At 38.8% G+C, this 19,920-nt stretch overlaps 1 protein-coding gene across 2 annotated transcripts in view; it reads right to left on the bottom strand.

Moving 5' to 3' along the window:
* The window catches only part of Bnc2 (basonuclin 2), a 334,323-nt gene that overhangs the window by 116,771 nt on the left and 197,632 nt on the right, over positions 1-19,920 (bottom strand). The gene's annotated exons all lie outside the window — the stretch shown is intronic.

Genomic DNA, 19,920 nt, shown 5'->3' on the forward strand with positions numbered 1-19,920 from the left:
TAATGATAGGTTTGAGAGCAAGAATATCTCATCCTTAAAATTTTGGCTACATGAGTCCAATAATCAATCAATCATTCACTTACTTACTCTCTCTCAATCTCTGTCTCTTCCTTCCTCTCTAAAGCGAAACCAAAATTAAGGTCAGACATTGTGTTTCCCAGCCATATCTCAGTTACTATTTGGAAACCCTGTCTGATTCAACTACATTTTGGGGAACACCTCCAGGTAGATACCATGTAAATTTCAAATTTAATGCCTTGTTCAACTAAAGGTATACTCCCCTAGTCCAAATAAAATTCGTAATTTCTGCCATGACTGGAATGAGAAATGTTCTAAGAAAAGTTCACCTTTTATAAAATGCAGAGTGATGTTTTCAACAGCACAAATAAAGAAAAATAATCATAGGATGGATGGACAAGCAGAGACATGGCCATTTAAGCACTCACTGAATGTCCTGTATCATTTTAAAGTTCCTATCATGTCGTTTCATTTTAAAACTAGAAATGCATCATGTTACAATGATCATATCTCCTAAGATCACAGGCTCAATGGAATTAGGATACCAACAAAAAAGAGCCATTCAGTAACTTCACCCAGGAAAAGTCTATTTCTAAATGTTCAGATAAACAGTCAATAAGAAGCGTGTAAGTCCTTATCATGTTGGACGCCCCTAGCTTCGAGCAATCTGGGCTTTCTGCCCATCACTCTGCTGAAGCAAGCATTTCAAAGGTCACCAACACCTGCCGTACTGTGAAATCCAATAGATTTTTCATTCATTATTCTCCGTGATCTCTCTACAGCAACTGACCTTATTGATCACAACTCCTCCTAAAATGCTGTCCTTCATCCATGCATACATTCACATGCTCATAAGCACTTATTAACAGACCACTGAGAAGGTCCTCTATGTAGATGAAAAGTAATTTATGTTGTACCCTCCATCTTCAAAGATAGACAAATGCCAGAGCTGTAAACGCTACAAGGGACTTGATCAATGTTCTGTGGCACAGAGGAGAAAGAACAAGGCAGAGTCCTCTAAGAGAATTAGGATGCTAGCAGGTGAGTAATACAGGCAGGTGGAATCAGCACAGAGTTTCTCAGTCATGGTGTGCACCAGAACCACCTAAAGGGCCTGTTAGACCAGAGAGTGGGGCCAGTTCTCCTAGACTCTCTTACTCGGTGTGACGCCAAGACTGCATTTGTATCAAGTTTTCACAAGATGCAGATGCTGCTGGCCAGGAGTCTACTCAACCCCCACCCTACCACCTAAACGTGTATAAAAGAGATGAGTAACCATAGAGGCAAAAGGATAGAGATAGTTCTAAAAGGTCAGATGGGAGGACTATAAGGAACTTTTGTCCTAACAAGCAAAGTCTATAAAAAGTTCCTAATTTTTTGTTGTTATTGTTGTTAATAGGCCACAGAAAATATTAAATGCTCTACAAACTGGAAATTTTTAATTTTATATATTAAGATCTGACAAAAGTATAGAAGTTTAGTTAAAGCATCAGGCTTTTTTGTTTGTGTTTAGCATGGGAGACATGATGCATGGCTTCTGGAAATAACAGGAGCTAGAGGAGCTAAGATGAGCCCGGCCACGGAGCTGCATGCACACCTTGGGAGGCAAAGAAGGGGCAGGTTAAGTCTGAGGCCTAATGTCAGGCAATTCTCACAAACGCACTCCTCTACAGGGCACATAGAGGAGTATCCAATAATGAGAAGGGACTCCCAACTCCCTGAGTATTCAGGCTAAGTTCTTACTATCCTCAAGGCTTACTTATTCCTAGGACAGGTCTTTAGGAGTACAGAAAAGCCCCTAACACATAAGTAATGCTCACTCTCTAATCCAGTTTAATTATGATTTTCAAAACACACTGGATAAAATCTGTAGACATAATTTTCCCATAATTTCTTTCAGAAACGTGATTACCACTCAATAAGGTAGTTATCACCTATCCAATTAAACGACATAAAATACTTATTTCACAATCTCTAGCACATGTGCACGTATACACATAAACACACAGATACACACACATACACCACATACAAACACACCCCAAATTGATTTCAATGATCACTATTTAGAGCTTATTTAATCTTATAAAGTTTACAATATGTTCTACTAGAGATAAGAGAGTTATTAACTACTATATTTAGCCTATTAGTAAAATAGTATGAAAATAAATAAATAATAACCCAAATATTAATTTTTAGCAGCATACACATTCTCTCGTTATAAACAGTTGTGACCATCATATATCCAGGGACGCGAACAAATGCTTGTACATATGCCAGGCGTTTCAAGAGTTACACTGGCAACAGTAGACAACATCACAGAAACAGCAGTTAATTTTTTTCTTCTGAGCACTATTTACATCACGGATAATCTGTGAAGAAACAATCTACAGTTTCATCTAATTTCCCTGACAGATAATCCACTCTTTGTTTAATAAATCATGAACATTAATATTCCTATTATTTCGATTTTATCTGCAGTGATATCTAAAACTTAAAAAAAATAAGATTTTACATTTATAGATACATTTTCTTAATTTCACTGTACCCACGTGATAGGTTGAATGATGAGAGTCTTGAAATGAACCTTTATGGTAATGCTATCTGCGGAGAGACAGCTGGAAACAAAGACTAAGGTTCAGAGCACATCCTTGAAGCAGTTCTGTAGAGTGTAGACAGTAACGGCAGCTTTCCAGATTAAGGAGAGAGTTCCTTTAATCTCTGAGGGCCCCAAGACCAGCTACATCACCAGTTGCTTGACAACAGTTGCAAGGCATATAACTATATATGGATTGCTCTTGGGCCTCAACAATCTTTCAGGTATAACACTCCAGTGGCTTGAAGAGTGCTACTTAACTCCAAGTGGAAAGAGTAGAAAGAAGATCAAGCTGAGAAGCAGGGTAGGAAGATGCTTGGTATGAAGATGAAGCAGAACTACAGAAGACTGACTGGGACATTCTGATTTGCAAGGGATATCTACCAAGAGACAAAAGAAAGGATCAGGTTTCCAGGGAAGTAGCATCACATGCTACCCTTACAGACTAGTGTTAATCTGTCCCTAGGAATCCAGGTATTCTTGCACAATCCTGTAAATTCCTCTCCATACTCTTAAATATAAACACATAATTGACCTGTATTGCTCAGAAGGACTAGGAAATGTGGGCACAGTCTTTCAAATCCAATTTACTTTAGTGTACTTTTTTTTTTGTTAGAGATGCTCTTTTATTAAATGATATAAATTTAAAAAAGAAAAAGAAAAACAATACAATTATCTATCATCTCACTAAGCAAACAAGAACTTGTGTCAGCCTCATCTTTCACTGGGTGGTTTTGTACGCTGAGATAAAAATTGCAGATATCAGATTCTGTCTTGTTGAAACTGTTTTCCTCTCTTAACATTATCTCCCAAGAACATACAGAACCAGCTCTAATTACTTCTGGCTTTCTTGCATAATCAATCGCTTATTAGTCCCATTGCAGTTTGTCTTGGATCAATTCCTCCTTTCTAATCTAACTTCTACCACTTCCAAACAGGTGTTTAGGCCATCATGCCCTCATTGTGGCAATGGTTTTGACTAGGTTTTGGTGTTTCTCTTATATTTGTCTAATACAGTAATGCCAAGTCATTTTGCTAACTGAGAGATATGATCTATTCCTGAAAGGTTTCTATTACTCTCCCAGTCTTCACACAACTAACCACTTTACCTCAATACAGACTCCTACACACACACACACACACACACACACACACGTGTACGCATATATATACATTAAACACAGTCAATGATCTTGATCAGGGTTGTTTTTCTCTCTAGTATAATAATTCTATGCCATGAAGCCTGTGTTTCAACCAAAGTGGGTTACCACTGATTTCCAAGCACTTTAATATCTGGTCACTAAATGGGTGTTTCTGGCCCCATGTTAAGTTTTAAGACAAAACAGAGATGATTCAGACAAAATAGAGATGATTCAGGCCCACTTCTGGTTAATAAAGAATAGTAAAAAGTCTTCAAAATATACAAATCAACGGACAGTTGGGATGGTGGTTCACACCTTTAATCCTAGCAGAAGAAGGTAGATCTCTGAGTTCCAGGCCACCCTGATCTGAAGAGCAACTTTCACAACAGCTAGGGCTACACAGAGAAACCCTTCTTGAATCTCATCCCCCCCCCTAAACCTCAAACAAACAAAACAAACAAACACACAAACATGAAATTGCAAACACACATTTATCATTCCAACATAATTTACAAAGAGATTGTGGGGTCAAGCAAAACCACCTAAGGTGGGGCATGAAAGAAACAAAATTCTGAGGAGAAGCTGCCAGTACAAGCAAGATTCCATTTGTATGGCTTCATTTTTCAGATGTATAATGTCAGGGCTACCCTTAAATTACTTTCTTCTTCCTCATGAACCCTTTCTGCTTTTGGGGCATCATTTGAGGTTCTGTGTGTTTTTGTTGTTGTTGTTTCTTTGTTTTTTTCACCAAGGTTGGAGAAGTCTCTACATCTAGAAGCAAAACACTGCAACCACATGGTCACTTTCATGTCAACTGTGGACATACCAGCCACAGGCTGCACTCTCAGAGGTCATGTAACAATACCTGGCACATGACAGATACTGGGTGTTTAGTCCTCGTACTGTTGAACAGATCAACAGTTAATACAGGAAACATAGTTACAGGCCTTGTTCTAAACTGGTAAAAGCCTGAGGACTCCACCTTAGCATGGGGCCTCACCCAGACCCCTTGCTCAAAGCTCTCCTCTCCTCTTCACAACAATGAGGCTGTGCAATCACTACAGTTTTAAGGGTAAGGTTAGGGTGCTCTCTTGACAGGAATTCCAAGATTTACTTACTGCCTTTTCTATCACTTCTAACTTTTTTTTTAAGATATGGAAAAAAAAAGTGATGGCTAATCACTAAGACACAGAACTGATAAGGGATACATGTATATGGAGAAAGAACATTCATGGATATGAAGAACAGAATCATAAATAAGACAACAGGTAGAATTTTTGTAGATTATTAGTAGAATGTCAATGTAAGTACCAAATGTGACACAGGACATATAATAAATATGTAATAACATATACTTTTGATGATATGGTTAATTTAATCATGATGAGGTATCTAAAATGATGATGATGAAGATGAAGATGATGACGAACAGCAATGATGACAGTGACTATTTTAATTTCAATTTTCAGTAACAGGAATTACTCCAGAACCTTCAAATAAATTAAAATAAATTTAAACATGTAATTCTGAAGACTCCATTTCCAAAATTTCTCTGAAAGGTCACTGAAATACGAACATACTTAAACCCTTTTTTTCCTTAATGTAAGAGTACAAAAGTGCTTTTCACTGACCTCAGACAACTGACTCTCAGTGGTAGTTTATAGCTCTTAGTTTTCCACAGCTTCTTAAAAACATGACTTTCTTAAAAAGTCAAACTCAAGTTACTTTGGTGATTTGTGGAGAAATATGCTAATTACAGGCACATGTCCAGTGGATGCCATCTCATAGTTGGGCAAGCATAGCAGTGTGGCGCTTACAGCCGTTACCTTTACTCATTGAAGTAAGGAGTGGGAAAAGTGGAAAATGATTATTGAAAACCACCCACTTTGCAGTACCAAACAATTAGGAATTAATATGAAAAGTATGTAAAAGTTATTTCATTCATTTTAGTATTGCCCTGGATATTTTAATGTTTTTAAATGTCGGTTTGAAACAATTTTATAAGTTATAAAAGAAAGCTCATTCTTTTAACACTGGGAGAATGCCAAGTGAGCTTTAAATTGCAAGGCTAGCTGCAGAACTTCATGTCTATTCTCAACTGCCTTTAGGATTCCAATTACAGCAGTGCCAAGCAGTCAGTTCTCAGGACATTTGGACCCGGGTATACTATACTAATTTCTAATAGATAAAATACTTAACACATGTCCTTGAATTAAAAAATATAAACTTTTCCATGATTAATGTTAAACTCCTAAAATCAAGTTTTTAGTAACAGTATTTTGTTAGTGAAATTTCTGAGGTCAGATCTTTAAGGTTCTGATTACTTATAAATAGAATATTGTTATTGCTTCTACCTCAAATGTCTAGGCTGTAGCTTCTGAATTTATGAAGGTGAATGGCTCTTCATTCCTGCTAATATGACCAATAATTTCCTATTACGCCACACTTTATAATAAGCACACTATACCCAATATAACGATATGTCATTTCAATAGAGCTAGCCCATGAACTTCTACAGGTTTAATGGGATTTCACATATTTAGAACTCCATCATAAAAGGACCCTTTGGAATCATTATAACATCAATCCTTTGCCATTATAAGACTCAGTTCTCTTACTAGAAACGACTATCAGAGCTCAATGCAAAGGCTTAGCCTCCTCATAGAGACTACAGACCTGCTCCTAATAAAAGCATCCCCACCAGGGGAGAACACCGATAAGGAGCAATGACGCACATTAGAAACGTTTTAGTGAACCAGGAGATCATGAGGCAGAAGGATTAATAGGAAGTTCCTTATGACTTGAATAATATTTAGATCTGCAGATTTTATTCACTGCTTTTAGGATAAAGAATTATGTAATTGGGAGCAAATTAGGTACAAAATAACTCCTGTTCTTCTGAAGTCACAACTTCTCTCTGTTCTTGTCAAAGTTGAATTAATTAGGTGAGCTGATGCAAAGGAGAGAGAAGGCTTACTTGTTGGAATTATTTTAGAAGAAAGAAGAAAGAAACCGATAGGTCTTTGAAAGAGCTGATCTCCCAGCCTGCTGATGACAACTTCACCCAGAGGTGTAAAGGGTTTCCTTCCTTTCTTGAACAGACAGTGTTGGTAGTTTTAGATTTAAAGACTCTACCAAGACTCCACAAACCCTCATTACACACACCACCTTATATACTGTACGTCAATGACCCCTTAATGGATGAAGAAGTCTATAAATACTCTCATAATCCATTACAATATGGCTCTAAACTATAGAAAGGGACGTGAGACAAAAGTAGTTCTAATAAGCCCCACCGGCCACTGTATTTAATCAGTTTTCGTTGGCACTCAGCTCTCAGAATATGGGAACACATACATAGAGAAACACCCACAATTAGTCTGCAGGAGAATCTGTGCAGCACTTGAGACCATGCAGCTAATATTTCAAGCTGATTGGCATTTCTCCCCTGTGGCCTTATGCATAATAAAGTCTTCAGAACTGATGTTGGGAATCATTAATGTCTGACTGCAGCACCCATGAAAGTAGACTGTCAGTGTGTGGAGGTTCAGAAGCTCACGTTCCTGGCAGGCAGGCACAATGCTGCTTCCCTTGCTCCACATGGCCCAAGTCTAGGGGCACATATTTGCTCCTCTGCAGCAACTCTCCTTCAAGGTGGTTAAGAGAAAAGAGAAAAACTAATCTGCACACTTGACAGTAGCTGTAGGAAGAGCTTTGGTAATTACATTTCCTTACTGAAACCAGGTTTACAGGTTTATTAACACTACTGTAGTTCTATCCAATGCTGAGCTGCCAAGACTAGCCTAGAGTTGGCTACATACACCCTACTCCACTCAGTTTTTGTATCAATGAATTAAATGTATGCTGGCTATAAAACATAACCCATTAAAATGGAACATGAAAATTTAAAACTTGCATGAGCGAGCTGCATATCTTTTTATTAAAAGATAAAAAAATGAATTCTTATATATATATATATAAACCATCTGCTTTATAGACCTAATTTCCTTGAAGGAGAATGTATCTATACATTTCCACAAAGGAAATAATGAAATGCAGTGCATGCTTTAAACATTGTCAGATATATTAAGGAAACATTTCAAGACTCAGTGAAAGCAGTGATACTGTAGGCCAGCATCTGGTCGCAAACACCTAGAAGAAATTAGCCTACTCTCACGTCTTCAGTGTTTAAAACGTGCATCAGATTTGTGTCATCATTTGCTTTTCCCTTTTCCCCAGTAAGTCAGTCTGAAATCTCATTCTGAACCTATCCTTCATCTTTTAGTTTTCTTCTACTACATATAATCCCTTAAAACTCTGGGCTCCTCCCACATGGACATTTCCGTTTGTTTTCTTCTGGATTCTGGATTTGCATAATGCTCATATTGAGTATCAAACTGCTCTGATTGGTAATGGTGGGATCAAAGCCTCAGTATAAAGATTTGCCCATAAAGAGGGTTAAGAAGGAAGTCTTAGGGCTCAGCAAAAATCTAAACTAACCAAGTATTAAATACATGACCAAAAAAAAAATGCCTACAGCCAGAACAACGTCTCTGTTGATGTTTTCTTAACACAACCAATGTATAACTAACCAGGCACGAAAACTGACACAGCTGCCGCCCTGTCCTCTGTTTGTGGGCCGACTGACTGGGTGAATTATCAATAAAGCTTAAAACCTTCCAGGGTTTAAGCAACTGGCAAAGTGAAACTGCAAGATACACCACCAGGGTCTCAGCTTTTAGGAGGCAAGTTTTGAAGGATAAGAGTAACAATGAAGCAGAAGAGATTATTTGTTGTGCAAGTTCTGTTTACTAATCTGATCATGATAATCACTCTAATTCCTAATTAGAAAAGTTCTATTAATCAGTACCAACAGACACAATAAAAAAATCAATGCAAATTGTGAAATGTAGCATTTGTTATTTCCTTTAGATATGACTGTGTTTAAAATCCCAGTAACAGAAAACACTTGCCAAATTCATTTAGTCTCTGACTGAGGCACACATATGTGATCTTCTAATTTACAGCTTGCACGTACAGATGTTCACACTTAGTAAAAGGGCTTCTTAATAGCTTTTTTTAATTAAAAGTGTGTTGATAATAGGTGTTTTAAACATATCCAAACAACACAGCTGAACTGACAAATGCCTGTCTTCATGGCTCACATTGTATCTCATTGTGGCCAGATTTTATGAGACAGAAAAGGTTCTGACACTGAGTTGCATGTATATAGAATAAATGTTACCCCCAAAGCTTCCATATCACATCTTTCATTAATTTTTCTATGATCTTTTTCCAAGTAGAAAATGTTAGATTGCTACAAAGTTTATGTAGCCGAAAGCAGAACCACACAGCCGTTGCTTGCTGCCTGCATTTTTTTCCTTCTGTAAAACTTTGAACCCCATCCAGCTTTGACACACTGCCTCTTCAGTTAATAACTATCAAGTTTCCCCTTGTCTCCTGTCTACTTTTCTGTGAGGCAATTGCGCACTCAGCACCCCGAGATAATAACACACATCTATAAGATAAAAGCAATGGCATTAATGTAATTGTCTGCCTCTTTCTCTTTAGCCTAATCTTTTTTTTTTTCCTTCAGTTTTGACTGCCTGTGTGACACCTGTTTTTGTCTCCTCTGATCCTACGACAGGTTTTCCGCTGACAAGGTTTTTGCCTGACAGAGATTCTGCAGACAAGAACGTAATAAAATATGAAGAACTGCTTGTCAAGAGTTTCTGCCAATGCTCACATGAAATAGAGACAGAAAAAAAGGCCTTTTTGCAGGGCCCTGTGATGGTCGCGTTTGGCATGTCAGAAAAAGGCTCTCCCTAGCCAAGCTTTCCAAGCCAAACAGGTGTTTTCTTTTATGTTAGAACTTGATTTGTTTTTTAATTTTTACTGATAGTGGAAAGCATGATCAGCCAAGGAGGAAAGCAAGAATGTCTTACTCTGGTATTATTGCGGAGAAAAAAGTTTGAAAGAGCTACCAACGAAAATAGAGTTATTTGACTCTAGACTACAACTTCTAAATAGAACAAAAGGGCCAACATCTGTTAATGATCGAACAAAGGTAATGTCTTAAAAATGTACTTCCTAGGTAGTGGAGCTATAAAACCTTCTATACAGCTCTCACTTACTCTGTTGTCTAAAGACTCAAAGAAAATTTCAAAGAAAAATCAGAGTGAATACTCAAAAGAGAAATGAAGAAATGGGAATTAAGACAAGGAACCAGCAGCCTTGCAGGCCACAGCAAGGGGCTTCTGCTAAAGGAGCAGGCAATCAAAGAACAGAGACTTACAGAAAAAGTAAATTTTCATAAGACACTGTCTCACATAGCACACAGAAGCTGTGACTTAAGGTACCAGAAGCATCATAAAGAGGAAGTGTATCTTCCCAGGCTCCTTGGCACAATAGGAAGGTGGCATCACACAAAGACCTGCCTCCTGTAAGAGGCACTCAGTGCAGAGCTGCAAGAGGAGGGAACTGCTCCTCCAGCATGAACAGGGCACCACAGGAAAGGCTACACATGTTCAATACTGTGGGAATGCTAAAATGGCAAGCTCTAGGGAGTCTTCCCAGTGACCAAGGAGACACTAGAGCCTGAACTGACACTCAACCACTCTGCTAGTAATCCATTTCAACCTAAGACTGGGTTTTCTAAGTTTATGTTATGCACAGATAGCTTATAACAGCATGGTTTTAGAAAGAGGATTCTAGAATTTGGGGGGTAGGGCAGGCTTTCATATATCCTAGGCTTGCCTTGAACTAACTATGAGGGGAAGGATGACCTTGAACAACCGATCCTCTAGCTTCTACCTCCTGAGCACAGGAACTGTAGACATGTCCTGTTTTAAGTGGTGTTGGGGAATCCAGTACTTTGTGCATGGCAAGTAAGCACAGCACCAACTGAACTGCATCCCCAGGCCCTCAACATACTTTTTAAAAGTTTTTCAGCTTTCACTAATGAAAGTCAAAAAGTAAACATGATACAACTTTAGAAATTTTATTAGATATGACAGAGATGTTGGTATGTAATGAGACAGAATACTTCTTACTGATAATTTTACAACCTAATTTTCTTTTAAGACAGGATCTCCAAAATCTGGTTACTTACAGTGCATCTCAGTCTGAACTTGCCACATTTCAAGGGCTCAAAAGAAGTATCCTTATTAGACAGCCAGGTCTAGAGTTGCCTTTACACTTGTTGGCCTACGAAATCTAAGGTCAGTTAAACTGTCCTTTCAGTCAGATAGGTTTGTGACCCCATGCCTAGTGTCACCAACTCATCATCAACAAGTTGGGAAAGCCAAGAGGTCAATGTGGGGATTCCATTTCTACTAGGGAGCCAAAAAGGAGAACATGATAAAGCTACTGGGCCTCTTAACAGACATCACTCATCATCTATTCAGCTGTGGTAGTGACTTACTTTCTAACACACAGTAATCTGCTCATAGCTCACAACAGATTGATTTGGGAAGATCTAAAGAAGGCAAACACTTGGGAAAGAACAGGATGCAAAATGAGTATTTCAGGACCTTCAGTATATAGGTGAGAATTCTCTGTGAGAGTACTCGTCTCTCATCACAGTTCCATATAGGAGTAGAGCAGGGCTGGAGGAAGTCACCCATTAGGAAACAGTAGAGAGAGAGTGGTGGGGAGCATCAACACAGAATGCTTAGGGATGAGTCCTTATAGCCCTGGTGAAGATACTAGTTTATCTGAATAATGCATCCGATAAAAGGAGAGGAGCGGAGGGTGTTTCATTTATCACCCCTTCAATTTGTGTTCCGCTTAACCTGGTGAACTCTAGTTAATTAAGATGTTCCTATAAACAATTAAGCTTCCTGTAGGATCGTTAGCAAGATATAAAAATTTATGATGTAATAAAATGCAATAAAATGATAAAGTAGTGAGCCCTTCAAAGTATTCACATGCAGAAGGATAGGTGTGAAGATAAGCAAGGGCAGCTTTTACTCAGTTTATCCTCTCTGTTTTTCAATACATGTGTACATATTACAGTACATTTTAACTGGTCTGTACTTCTTAAAAAATGGGAAGCTCTAGGGAGCTTTCACAGTGGTCTGTGATGAAGTTATCTGGGTTAGCGTTCTCTCTACTTCTATTATGTTCGAATAAGGCCCACATGGCGTGCTGGGCATATGGAACATACATACAGCTGCTCTAGAGTTCCTGGAAGGAATGACTGCCCCTGAGGAGCTCTAGGCCTTACAGCCAAGATAACTGGTACAGAACTCCACAATGAAGTACATATCCATCCACACCGCACTTTACGACTCTTAGTTTTGTCTTTGAGACAGAGTCTCATGTATCCTACGCTGTCCTCAAACTCACCATGAAGCTGAGAATGACCACAAATGTCTGATTCTCCTGCCTCTACCTCCCAAGTGCTAAAACTCTTAGACATTCTCATAAATGTAAATGTTTAGAATTACCTCATTGACTACATAGGATTGGCAGCTATAATGCTTGTGCCAGAACATCAGGGTAACTCCCCACTCATCTTCCTTTATCTCCCTTTAAACTTTATCTTCCTTCAAACCACTGTGATATTTAGATGCATTCCTATTATTATTATTTGAATTTGTACAAAAAAGAACCAGAATACAGGAAATACATTAGTCTGCCTACAGCTATCTTTTAACTAGTCAACTTTGATGTATCATATCTGTTGTTTTGGTTCAGTAATTATAACAACTAACACTTCACCAGGCTTTTACTAAATACAAATCATATAGATTTCTTCATTTAATCTTAGAAGAATCTTGTGCAACTTTTATTACTTATATTTCACAGAAAAATGAGAAAACCTTAATTGTATAACCTGGAAAGGGTTCCAACAGTCGGTACTAGAACAAACTGCAAACTCCTCATTCAATAGCTGTCCCTTTAACTCTCTTTCTAGCATTCTCCCTTTAACTGATGTAGAGCTTTGTCACACTCTGAGAGAGAGAGTTCTGAAAACTTCAATTTCACCCAGAAAGCACCTGACCAGTAAACCAACAATGACTGTGTTTAGGACACTAGATCTTGCAACACTCATCCTGTATCCCATCACAAAATATCTCAGAAACTAGCAGGCAGAAGGCCCAGGACTTTGAAAAGGAGGCACTGTTTGAGTGATGCTAAAAGAAAATTTAAGGAGTTTAAAGGGACATCCAGAAGGTGGGTAGGCTGAGAAAGCAATGGAACTCGCAGCTGAGGTATTCAATGAGAGAGTAACGAGAGCCATTAATCAAGCACAGGCCTTTGCATCAGGATGTCCTCCCTTTATGGCTTATCAGCTCTAATCAGGGAGGAGAGGAGAGAGGCAGGAGAGGGCACTGTGCCCCCAGGTCAAGCAACAGTCTCCTGTGCCAGGCAGGAAATGGCTTTGTTTTCACTCAAGTGAAGCAAGTAGAGAAATGTTCAAGGACTTTCCTCATGGAGACAGCAGAACAGAATGCAGGGGAAGCAAAAGCTGGTTCCTCTAAGGAAAGGATCTGAAGCTAGGCACAATCAGGTTCGGGAACACTGCAAGAATCAGGCCTAATGGAAAGACAAATTCTTCTAAGCAGACAGTGGGTGAGCTCCTCCTTTTCCAGAGCAGCACACCTCAGAAAGAAGACTGTTATTGAAGTGTTGTGATTGCAGTGTCTCCATGTGCTTCTGACTCAGTCTAGAAGTATCTTCTTAAATGAACAGCCTTCCACCTTTGGTCAGGCTATCATCACTGCACTCTGCTAAGAAATCTCCAGGCTAGTATTTTGCTGTACAGCTCACCAAATCCTAAACATCTACTAAAACTGTTCTTCTAAAGCTCAATTGTTGACAGACCTTCTCCATGCCAATTAGAGTGAGCCCAGAGCTTTGCTGTGGGTTAATATGTGAGAACATTATCTTCCTGTAACAAAGGAAAGTCAGGTTGTTTTTTCAGTTTCCTATGTATCCTGGTAACTCTATACATTATTCTATACAGTGCTGCCAAGTCTCTCTGAGTGAACAGGAAAGCATAGAAGTATCATACTTTGTTGCTTTGGATGGAGTACTTTCTAATGTGAAGAAGAAAGCTGGATGACGAAGATGAGCTACAGACAGAGAGACACAAGATGGGGCTGACAACAAACTAGCTTCATAGATGTTTACATAATTTGTAAACTTAACACAGACTGGGACAAATAATAAAGACACATGACCTCTCATATGAAAATACTGGTTATGATCTGCCCTGTTCAAGTGTTTATAAGGCACCATGACTACAATAAACTTGAGGAACTTGTAAACAGAATTCCAAGAGCTCCCAATTCTAAATGTAGGACTAATATAAGCAAGAGTTTTGATTATAGAATCCCTTAGATCCTGGGTTAAAATTTCATTTTACATACTGAGTCTAAATAGAAACTTAACTGAAGTTTATGAGTTTAGTAACTAAAAACAGGATATCCAGCAACATCTGTGTGATGTACGCTTACATTAAAAGACTACTACAGGTTTTTGAGATATTTTATAATTTCTCTTTGGGTGAGGGTATCTAGTCTAGTGGACCTATTAAGTAAAAATTGAGAATTCAAATTTAAAGATACCAAGAAGAAAAATCACTTTCTGTGGATTGTGCAAGGTTTGGATCTAGGGCTGGTGAGATAGCGCAGCAGGTAATAACACACAGTACTCTAACAGAAGACTCAAGTTTCATTCCCAGCACCAATGCAGGAAGGCTCATAACTGTCCACAATTCAAGCTTCAGGAGATCCAATGTCTTCTTTAGGCCTCCACAAGCACCTGACCTCATAGTCCTCCACTCCAACTGTAAGTGTGTGTGTGTGTGTGTGTGTGCGTGATGCATGCACACACATATTCTATTAAAATTAAATAAGTCCTTTAAATAAATGCTGTAAATAATGACCTATGTGAGCAATAAAACTTGCCATATATTAAATCATAAAGTAGGATGGTAAATGACTCTTAATTTTACTCTACTGCCCTCAGCATTTCATGTGTCATAGGACCCAAAGCCCCATGGTAAAATACTTTATGTCATGTATATGTTTAATAAGCTATTAGTGATGGATAGTTCAGATGATACAAACCTGCTCATTTTACACTGAAAAAGCTGAACAGTTTAGATAAAATATGGGTATGAAAAAAGCAGGTTTGATGAAGCAATAATTAAAATAACAATGCAGGATTCTATTTCTCTAAATAACTGCAAGCAATAAATGTAAATCACATTTATACAACATACTAAAGAAATGCTCCCAAGAATCCCAGTGTAATAGCAGTCTTATAGGGCAGTATCAGTCAAGAGAAATGACATTCATCTTACTGCAGAACACCTGGAAGCCCAAGACAACTTTAGCCTTCACTCAGCTTGGTGGCAGGTACTTCCTTTCCTTAATATTAAAGTAGTCTTTAAAAAAAACCTGCCCTCCCACATACTGCTATGAAGGTCACTATGAGTGTTACACTGCTCACTGATCAGGTCTCCTATCCTATCCAAACGTCCCTCTAACACATCCATCAAATTCAGGAACAGCAGAACTGATTTAGCTTGGGGAAAGTTAAAATGGAGATAGTTTTAACAACTAAGCTTCATCAGAACTGAAAAATACTACTAGTTCCATAAAGGAAAAAATTAAATTACATTTCTAATGCTGGCCTACATTTTTATCAGTTATGAAACAGATGTATATGCCACTACATGAAAACAATTTCCCAATAGTCTTGGCTTATAAAAAGATATTTAAAATTTATTTTATATGTTTACTTGCACAACTTTGTCCTCTCAGTTAAAACATTTGAAAATGAAGTTTTCATTTGGAATATGAACATTAAAATTAATCTACAAGTAATAATAATAATAATAATAATAATAATAAACATCTCTGCCTTTTTTACAAAGGCAACATGTCCTGCTGACAACGAGTCTCCTGACAGCCTTCAGAGAGGGAGTGGATGAGTATGGAGTTCTTTCCAGCCATCTACCTTCACACTGCACTGTGTAGTCTAATTCTCTGGTAATATTAGCTATTGTTTTAAGATTATGCCAAATCTTTGACTGAAGACTCACATCTACAAGTGGTTGAATTAAATAGTCTAGTGTCGGAAGAAAGAGTCAAACCATATACTGAATTTCTACCAACACAAACGTTTCACAAGAAATGGGCCCTACTAAGTGCTTACTTCTTGAATTTTACCTGTCTTCTTGCACCAGCAGGGCTGGCCATGTAGGAGAATTCAACTCCCAAAACGAACTCAGATCATCTTAGGCAAACGGAGGAACGGTGAAGGGAAACAATGCCCTAGCTATGGAGATAAGGGGAAAGTGGATTGAGTGGAAGGAAGCTAGACTCTGAACAGAAGCATGACAGGACTGGAAGCCCTGAGCCCATCAACTAAGTTATTCATTAGGTAGCTACCCTATCCCAAAATAAAAAGTTTTGTTTTTATAAAGTTAAATTCAACAATCTTTGCATTTGATTGGCCAAAACGCTAACGTTCATTCAATGAGGAAAATAGGAAATCATTTATTAACTTTTACTTTGTAGAAAATCCTGCCGGTATCCAATGACTGACTATTCTATGTGTCCCCACCGAAACTCAGGAGTGCTCAAGATTTCAAGGAAGCAACTTGTAAAGGAGTAATGCTGACCCTTGAGTTAGTTCAACACCCAGCTTTTGTAAGAGGATGAATTAATACCTTCGTCTCCAAGTATTTAAAAACATCTCTCCAAGGTCCCTTGAAGGCAGCTAATGTGGTTAATTCAAGCAAGCTTAAGATGCTATCTATAAGGCTATAAATTTTGTACATACAAAGACATGCACATATGTGTGCTGAGTCTGTGTATTTGGACATGGGGGCATGCACATGTCATACAATGACACTTGAAACTCAACACTTTAGAAATTTACAACAAAAGAAACGTAAGAAGACCCTCAAAAGAGATCAAGTTTTCTAAATGCTTTTACTTTTAAAAGAGAAGGTGCGAATTAGGTACATGTATATTCATAAGCTTTGTGTGTGTGTGTGTGTGTGTGTGTGTGTGTGTGTGTGTTTGTGTGTGTGTGTGTTAAATACCACAGTGACAAGTGGTATGTAATCAATGCTACCAGGAGACAGTACTGTGTGGTGGTATCTTTTCTGTCTCACATACTTTTAGAGAGAAATCACACACTAAAAAGCCCAAGTCTTTTTCCCCTGGTTCCATCCAGAGGACACTACATGGGTAAGGTGGCCAGGAAGACTGCTATGTCTCACTTCTGAGCAGAAATAATTGGAGACATGATTTCAGGTTTTCTGTGCAGGAGGAGGAATGAAGCAATTAATGGAAATGCTAGGAGCAAAATGAGTGGGTGCTCTCATCCCACTGCCAACTCAAAGGCCAAGAGCCAACTCTCCCTGTCATACTTGCCCTAATGAAGGGAGAAGGGTGGGCTCTGCAAACCCCATGTATATATTTCATGTTATGTACAGATAATGTCCCTACTATGAGATGGGATAAAGGTCAAGATGATAAGAGTGAGGGAAATGACTGGAATTAATTTTACTTAGACATGAGAAAGCCCAAAATTAGTATCTCAGAAAAAGAACCCATAGTAACAGGGAAAGCAGAGTTTCCTGTAATAGAAACATCTTATTCAAGAGAGTGCAAACTCACATCCTTCAGAAAGTCTCAAAAAACCCCTCACTGGCCAGGACTAAAACATGTTTTTCAGGAAGAAATCAACACAGCATTTGTGTTCTCCTACCTAACTGATGTAATGTGCACATGGAAGCAGATATATAAAACAAATCCTAGTGACACAGTCAACTATCAGTCTCCTAAGGTCCCCACAGTGGACAGATGATGCTAATACAAGAAGGCTCTGGAAGAAAAGAAAAGCCCTTTGTTTAATTATTAACCCCTCTTTATGCCCAACTGCTGTCCATACATCATTTTTCACATAGAATATTTATTAAAGCCTTCATCTTATCACTACTTTTTCATTGTAAGATTATACAGTATCTTCTGACAGGAGAATGCAGGGCCTAACAAATGCTTAAATACACATTCTAACACTGAGCTACATCTCCAGCACTAAATCAGTACCGTGAGTAATCATAATTTGCAAGAAAACAGGATCATGTAAAATAACACGCCATTAAAGGAGAGAGCCATTTTTTTTTCCTTAGAAGAGTCTACACCACACTGTCTCCAATGACCTCACGTAATAAGTAAGGAACATAAAATCTCTAATTATTTTCTAGCAAAACCAACCCTACCAGCTATGCATAGTGTGCAAGTCTATTGTCACACACACATACTTTCAGTAAGCCACAGAAGTGCAAGTCTATTAGCCTATCACACTGAAGGTGGGAGTAAGAGGATCAAGAACATATGAGCATATGCTTGCACATGTGCACAAACCAAACACATACTTCCACAAACACTCACCCACTCACATAAAACACACACACACACACACACACACACACACACACATCATCATCATCATCATCATCAAATTTCCTCTAGGGAATAAAATGACATGTTTTTAAAGTGTTGAGAACTGAACTGTGTTCGCCTAAAACTCAGACTAAAACTACACCTTGGTATCTGAGAATGAGACTGTATTTGGACATGTGACTCTGAAAGGTGATTTACTCAAGATAAGACTCATAGGGTGGCTCTCAAAATCAAGTCTGCCCAGTGTCCTTGTAAGAGGAGGCGGTTCAGGAGTATCAGGAAATACAGACACAAAGACTACATTACGAGAGCCATCTGAAGACCTAAAAGCCCTCAGAATAAAACTCTAGGATCTATGTTCCAGAACTTTAAGAACATAAACTTCTGTTGCTTAAGACACCCAGTCACCGTGGAATAGTCTTTATCCATATCATCCCTACTGAGCTCTTTATCCTTGACAGTGCAATAAGTTTTGGGATGGGGACCCTAGGAAACCGATACAGGAAAAATAGTCACCTGGAGCAGTGCACATAGTCTACTGCCAAGCAGCGACTCATCTGTCTGCAGCTGGGCAAGGTGTTAGACATCTTGGCCTTGTTAATGAAGGCAGAAATAGTTCTATCCCTGAAGGACTGGTTACAGGAATGATTGTGTCACTAAGTACACTCCTTCCAGTCCATTTCCCTTATGCTAGTGTCAGTCTCATGGAAATATGGTTGAGAGGTCCCTACAGCTCCAACACACATGCCCAAGCAAGCAAGGTACATGATAAATTAAAAGCATTTCAAGACACGGCCTGGTGGTGTTACCTCAGATCTTGCTAGAATAACATGACATTTATAAAAAAAAATACAACCCACTGGATGTTTGGCACTGCTTGGGAATGAAGAGTATGTCCACTTAAGAGCCAATACCCGAGGCTGTCAAAAACACAAGCCAGGGTTTCTTCTATAAACATTACCTATCTTTTCAAATTACACAGTCTAGAAGGTGGAGAAAATGTCTGCTTATTTCCATGTCTCCTTTTCTTAAACACAATAAACATAAACCACACACAATACTATGCTTACTATGCAGTAGAGCCACGTTGATGGAACAGCACTTTGTACCTGGCAAACAATCTGCGTACTTAGAATCTTTGCTTGGGCCACCCTCACTCCAATGACACCAACCCAGAGTGGAGTCTTTAATATCAAGGGCCTCCTCTAATCCCAGTGCACATTCAAAGGGGGTATTTACAGGTTACTGTTTCAGATACCAGCCACTTGCTCACCCTCCTTAAAGCAAACAAAGTTTAACATCTGGAAGGATAAACTCAGCTCACACAACAGGAGCGTGCAGTCACTGAGGAGTTCTCAAGCAAGGAAGATTTGCCAGCTTCCCTCTGAGGTCCAGGCCCTGAAAGGCCAACTGTGGTATGTTTGAGTTTCCATCAGGCCTGGCTCCTGCTGGCTGCTGCTGTGCTCAGTATGAACCCCACTGCCCAACTATTCTATAAACATCTCACCCTTCTGCGGAGAGCTGCCTGCCCAGCCTTCCTTCCTGGAGAGGAGAATACGCTGTTTGAGAGCTGCAGGATGAATGTTAAGGAATACTTGTAGCATAGCTGACCGCTCTCTTCTCCAGGTCAGTAACTACACTTAAAAAAAAAAATCTCCCTCTCCCCACCTCTCTCTCATACACACACACACACACACACACACACACACACACACACACACACACA

This window comes from Grammomys surdaster, unplaced genomic scaffold (genome assembly GCF_004785775.1).
Source record: "Grammomys surdaster isolate TR1022 unplaced genomic scaffold, NIH_TR_1.0 125951, whole genome shotgun sequence".
NCBI lineage: Eukaryota > Metazoa > Chordata > Mammalia > Rodentia > Muridae > Grammomys > Grammomys surdaster.